A 7052-nucleotide genomic window follows, 5' to 3' on the forward strand; every position below is an offset into this window, starting at 1 on the left:
TGTGTGTGTGTGTGTGTGTGTGTGTGTGTGTGTGTGTGTGTGTGTGTGTATACATGTATACATACAAATACATTTGTGCCATTGGTGGGGACCCCTGTGTAACATTCTCCTGTGGGTTCCTATTCATGTACCTTTATGTCTGTGTGTGCATGGGTATGAATTTGTGTGTACCTGTGTCTGGATGTGTACATGTTGTGTGTATCCGTGTGAGCAGGTGCCACGTGAGAGGAGTGTGTGCATGTATGCATTCATGTGTTCCTGCGCCTTCAAATGCTCCTTTACGTGTTTGGCCTTGTCCCTGGGGTACCCAGGCCTGTGGACCTGTTTGTTTCTACTTCTACATCCAAGGCCAGCTTTCTTTTGAGATCGTCTTCTTTTTCTAGACATCCATGCTCCAGAAAGCACAGTCCTGGTTACCCAGACTCCACAACAGAGAGCCAAGGTGGAGGGGTGAGCCTGGTTTCAGTTTTCCCAGAACCACTCATGAGCCTTGAGCTTTGAAGTGGGAGAAAGCCTAGAGCTTGCTATTATGCCAATTACCCTCATAAACCTCAGGAGGCAAAAGTGAACTACCTCCCCCTCAGCTCACGGTCTGGTGCCCTGAGGGTCTGGATGCAGGTCAGAGAGGAGGCCAGCAGTTGCTGCTGTCCCCAGCTGGACTGTGGCAGGAAATGCTCAGGGCACTGCCTGTCTCCGGGTGGATCCTCTAGCTTGAAGAGTAAGTGTCTGCTCACGTTGGTAAGCCTGCAGCTGTAACGCAAGAGACAGGTAAATCACCACTGCTTGCTGAAGGCTCCTCAAAGCAAGAGGGAGGCCTGATCCTGTTGACCCCTTCTAGGGCTGCCCTCCATTTTGGAAAGTCAGAATTTGAAGGGCTGTAGTAGAGAGGACTATGAAACCCCCTCAAAGTGATCTCCACCAGGGAGCCAGGGACTCTGCTCTCCTCGGTATGAGCTGCTGCTTGCCCATGGAAACCTTCTGTCCACACACTTCAGGAAATCCGACTGTCTGCAGAGGCCGCTTTCATCTCCTTAGATGAAAGCTCTGAGCTCTCCTGGGAGAGGGAAGAGGGTAACACTTGGGCTCAGGATCACCAGTAGAACTAGCTACAGGGACAGTTACAAGCAAAAGAAGACAGGTCTCTGCTGGGAAGGTTGGAGCTCACGTGAGCATTGTAGGCTGCCTTTCACTTCTGAAGGAAGAAGCTGGAGCCACCTGAATGGCCTGAGAGGGATTTCTCTGGACTGGCTCACCGTGACTAGGGATCAGATATAAATCCATTACATGGAAGGGAAAAAATAGGGTGGGCTAGATTGCACAACTTAGCACTTAGTATTCTGGTCACCTGTCCTTCAAGTTCCTATCAGAAAGGTCATAGCCCCATCTAGAAAGTTCCCCTGGCTAAGTGTGGTAGTGCACAGCTAAAACCCCAGCATGCAGTCAGAGGCTAGCCTGGTCTACAGAAGTGCCAAGCTGGACTGTCCATGGCTTCAAGGCATACGCTTTCAAACTTGGATTTTTCCAAAAGTTAATTTAAAAAGATTTAAGTAGGGACTGGACTCAGTATTTAAGAGTGTTTGCTGCTCTTGCAGAGGACATAGGTTCAGTTCCCAGCACCCAACAAAGGATGGCCCACCTGCACCCCAAAGTCCAGGGAGTCTAGCACTCTCTTCTGGCCTCCACAGGTACATGGTGCCCATCCATAATTGAAGCGCACACATATGCACATAAATATTTTTAAATGATCTAAGGGTATGGGGGCTATCAACAAAAAAATGATACTCAGTTTCTCCTGGCTCTCTATTCTGTCCTCTTCATCAGACAGACAGACAGACAAACAGACAGACAGACAGCAAATTTGGCCTAGGCAGCTGCCCTGGGAGGAATCCTCACTTCTGCCACCTCCCTGGCCCACTCTCCGCTTCTGCGCAGCCTGCCTCCTCTTCTTCCTCCATCTTCTTTCACTTTCTCTTGACTCTCGCACTATGGCTAAAAGGTAGACAGCTATCCCCACTGCCAGCCCCAGACACAGGTCTTCCTAGCTGCTTCTCTGGAGCTGAAGGGCTCCCTCCCCTTCAGCTGGTTTGCCCTCCTCTACCCAGAAGCCGACCAGACTGATTGAGCAAGTGGCAGTCACTGTGAGTGGTGGTGTCTAGGGGAGTGCTCAAATCTGCAAGAAAGAGAAACCCAGCCATTGCCGTCTTAAATCAACAAATCCAAAAAAGGCACTGGGGAATTTTGTTTGTCCTTGAGTCTGTTTTGACAACCAGCTCATTCACGGCCCTGTGTTCTGACCTGGCTGGTCTTGGCAGTGTCTCTGTAGCACCCCTAACTTCTGCCTGCTGTCTTCTCGCTGACCTCTTGCTTGAGAGAGAGGGAAGCTGTTTTAGGGAGAAGTTGTCCCAGTCCAGACAAGGGAGAGGCAGTCCAGGGAGGGAAGCCAGCTGCTAACAGAACCACCCCAGGGCCTTGGGCTTCCAAGGGGCGGAAGTCTCCACTCCCAGCGGCAGCTGCTGCAGGTCCTACTAATATTGTTTCTCAGGAGCCGAAGGGCTCTGTCCCCAATCTGGTTTACCATTCTCTATCCAGAAGCCAACCAGACTGGTTAAACATGTGCTATTCACATGAGTGATGGTGGCTGACTCCATGTGCTGCCAGCTCGCTGGGACCCCACCTCATAGCAATGGACACGGAGGACGGGGGAGGGCCCCCCCCCCCCCCCCCCCCCCGCCCCCTGCGCCGGGCCCCCCCCCCCCCGGCAAGGGGCCGGGGGGGGGGGGGGGGCCCCCCCCCCCCCCCCGCTACATTTGTTCTTGTCTCTAACCCAAGCCATGGCAGCTATGGAGGAGGCAGAGGGTTGGCCCTGAGCGCTGAGACTAGGCGTGGAAGCCCCGACATAGGGTTACTCCACGGGTGTCAGTGTGCTCTTTTCAGCCTTCTTCAGTTAGATATTTTGGGCGCATTTTAAATAGGTTTCACAACCTCTGATGGGTGAGATGGTAAAATGTGAAAAAGAAAAACAAACTAAACCCAGTGAAGAGAAGGGAGAGAGATGATGAAGCTGATCCCCCAAAATAATTTAAAATGAGAAGACAAAAGAAACTGTGGTCCAGGCCTGCAATTCTGTGACACAGGAGGATGCCATATGAGGATCATGAGTTCCAGGTCTCAAAGAGTGTGATGGCTGTTCTTGGTTGTCAACTTGACTACATTTGGAATTAACTAAAACCAGTAAGTGGAGGAGCACGCCTGTGAGGAATGTCTGCGTACTATCTTTTCTTGTTTTATTTATTTAATCCATTTATTTATTTTGCTGTTGTTTGAAACAGGGTTCCTCTGTGCAGTCCTGGCTGGGAACTCTGTAGACCAGGCTGGCCTTGAATCTACCTGCCTCAGCCTCTCAAGAGCTGGAATTGAAAGTGTGCACCGTCACTACCTGGCCCTTTCCTTCTCTTTTTTAAGTTATTAATTAATTTCTGAGCTAGGGGTTCTCTGTGAAGTCCTGGCTGTCCTGGAACTCACTACATAAACCAGGCTGGCTTCAAACTCAGAGCTCTGCCTGCCTCAGCCTCCCAAGTACTGGGGTTAAAGACATGGACCACTACCACCCAGCTTGATTTATTTATTTTTTATTTCATGTGCATTATTGTTTTGCCTGCATATATGTCTATGTGAGGGTATCAGATCCCCTGGAACTGGAATTACAGACAGTTGTGAGCCACCATGTGGGTGCTGGGAATTAAACCTGGTCCTCTGGAAGAGCAGCTAGTGCTCTTAACTGCTGAGCCATCTCTCCAGCCCAATCCTTCCTTTTTGTTTTGTTTTTTTTTTTCGAGATAGGGGTTTTCTGTGTAACAGAGCGCTGGCTGGCCTCAAACCCTTCCTCTGGTTCTGGAGTACTGAAATTAAAGGCATGACCTCCCCCCCAATTCCCTATCCCCCCCCCAATCCTTCCATTCTTAAGTTGCTTTTGCCAGAGTATTTTGTCACAACAGAAAAATAATTAAGCCATCTTGTAAGAGTAGGGATCTGAGTTTGGTCCCAGCACTGGCATAAGAAGCCACTGTCAGCTTCTGGCCATGTGTGCACTGCATTTGCACACGGAGGTGCTCACACGGCCACACACTCACAGACACTTACGCAAAAGAGAGGATGTAGGGAGGCAAAAAGACTAATTGGCTTGCATCAGTCTACCTGGTCTGTAGCCCATGGGTCTGACCATCTTCCTGTTGTCTGAGATGAAATGCCCCAGACAGGGTCAAGGCCCACTGGGAGATGGAGCAGGGTGCCCAGCAGCCTCTCTTCCAGGACATACGGTTCTTGCAGCCCTGCCATGCCTTCCCTGCTTCCCTTGCTTTATTTGGTGTTTAGGGGAAGGAAGACCAAGACGATGGGGTTGGTTTCTTGGAAGTCCCAGGACAGGCAGCCTGATTCTCCTGAGGGGATGGAAGTGAAGAAGCAGTGTGTACAGGACTGAGAAAGGAGGTCTTCATGGGTGGAACAGGGAGGCCTGGAGAGACCCTGTCCTTGCAGGAGAGAAGCTAGGAGGTTTATAGCCCACGTAGTCCCTGTTGTCACCTATCTGGAGCTGATGAAGGAGAGGATGATTTCCCAGTGTTACTTTATATACTTTTTGTGTTTTTTAAAATATAAGCAAGCTGAGCAGGGGCTGTCTCTGACATGAACTCAGTGGCCAGCTCTCTGATCACCTCCCCCTGAGGAGGTAGCAGCCTTGCCAGGCTACAGAGGAGGACAATGCAGACAGTCCTGATGAGACCTGATAGACTAGGGTCACATGGAAGGGGAAGAGGACTTCCCCTATCAGTGGACTAGGGGAGGGGCATGGGAGGATATGAGGGAGGGAGGGTGGGATTGGGAGTTGATGGGGAAGGGGCCACAGCCAAGATACAAAGTGAATAAATTATAATAATAATAAAAACTGAAAAAAAATAGTAAGCAAGCTGGGTGCAGAGGTACACGCTTGTAATCCTAGCACCCAGGAGGCAGAGGCAGCTGGAGCTCTGTGAGTTCAAGGCCAGCCTCATCTACAAAGGGAGTCCAGGACAGGTAAGGCTACACAAAGAAATCCTGCCTCAAAAAACCAAAAATAAATAAATAAATAAATAAATAAGGATTAAAAAGCACACATGGTCCTTTTGTAAGAAAAAGCCTAAATAAAAACATTAAGAGGAAAAAACACCAAGAAAGTTGGGATATGAGTGTCTGTGCTGGCTAGCTTTCTGTCAACTTGACCTAAGTCAGAATAAGTAGAGAGGAGGGAATTGTGTAGCACTCCTTTTTTTAAACTTTTTTATTTGGAGTTCCTTAAAGCCTCTTCCTTCCAACCCCCAACCCTAGGTAGGAGAGAGGTTAGTTGGGAGAGGGGGCGCAGACCCCTTTACTTCTCTCTGCTGTTTAGGTTCTTTTGGGGCTATACCACTCTCCATCAACAGCAAACACAGCAAGCAGTCTCCGCCACTTTCCTCTCTGTCTCCAAGCCACCACGCTGTCTGTCTCTGGTCTCTCCAGACCACCACTTGCCACACACCACACTTTCTGTCTCCAGGCTCTCCTATTTATCTTCCTCAGAGTCCTAGACCACACCCCTCTCCACGTTGCTTGAGGTAGGCTGTTACCAGCTGGCAAAGACCAGGTCCTCAGGAGGCAATTATCAGCTGTAGACAAACTAAAGCCCAAACTAAAATCCCACACTTGCATATTACACAACATAACTGAGCTTCCCACATTAGATAGATTCTTTTTCTTTCTTTTTTTTAACTTTTTAAAATAATTTATTCACTTTACCTCATCTCCTCCCATTTTTTTAAAAGATTTCTTTATTATGTATAAGTATTCTGCCTGCATGTGTGCCTACACACTAGAAGAGGGCACCAGATTTCATTATAGATGGTTGTGAGCTACCACGTAGATGCTGGGAATTGAACTCAGGACCTTTAGGAAGAACAACTAGTGCTCTTAACCTCTGAGCCATCTCTCCAGCCTCATAAATGAATTTTTAAAGAAATCAAAACTTCCATTACAGAATTGCCTCCATAATAGTGGCCTATAGACAAGCCTGTAGGGCATTTTCTTTCTTTCATTTTATTTTTTTTTATCAGTTACTGAATTTATTATTTTTGAAAAGATCATTTAACCACAATGATTTGATTTGACACCCATCACCTGTTCTGGAGCACAAAGGCTAGTGTCGCTGTCTATGAACTTTATTTTATTTACATTTATTTGGGTTTTTTTAAAAATTGTCAGTTTATTTACTTCACATCCCATGGGTGCCCCCTCCCTCCCTCCTCCCAGCCCCCACTTCCCTGGGCATTTTCTTAATTAGTGATTGATGGGGAAGGTCCCAGCTCATTGTGGGTGGGGTCACCCCCTGGCCTGGTGGCCCTGGATGCTGTAAGAAAGCAGGCTAAGCCATCCGTGGGGAGCAGGGGAGCAGGTCCTCCATGGCCTCTGCATCAGCTCCTGCCTCCAGGCTTCTGTGCTGTTTGAGCTCCTACTTGTGCTTTCTTCAGTGGACTATGATTCAGGATAGTAAACCAAATAAACCCTTTCTTCCCCAGCTTGCTTTTTTTGTCACAGTGTTTTGTCACAGCAATAACAACTGTAACTCAGACAGCACCAGAGTGCCGTGTTCTGTAGGGTTGTCTGATATGTAAGTGTGAGCAGGTATGTGTGTGTAGGTGTCTGGAACACAAAGGTGCAGCTAGCAGAGGTTGAGGCAGGTCTGGTGGGACAGGTATGCAGAGTTCTGAGCTCGGTCTTGTTCATTTTTTCCTCATATTAAGAAGCCAAGCACACATCCTCAGAGAGAGGGAGCACTCGGGACTAAGCCTGTTCCCCAGCATCAGACCAGGCTTTCAACAGTTAGCTCAGGCATAGCCTTGGGCAAACTCAGTGGAAGACAGCATTTTTCTTTGTCTTACATTGAACCTGTTTAACCAATTCACTTACTTGGCTGCTCATATTCACCTTTTTCTTTCTTTCTTTCTTTCTTTCTTTCTTTCTTTCTTTCTTTCTTTCTTTCTTTCTTT

Source organism: Psammomys obesus, unplaced genomic scaffold (assembly GCF_907164565.1).
Source record: "Psammomys obesus unplaced genomic scaffold, mPsaObe1.curated_primary_1811, whole genome shotgun sequence".
NCBI lineage: Eukaryota > Metazoa > Chordata > Mammalia > Rodentia > Muridae > Psammomys > Psammomys obesus.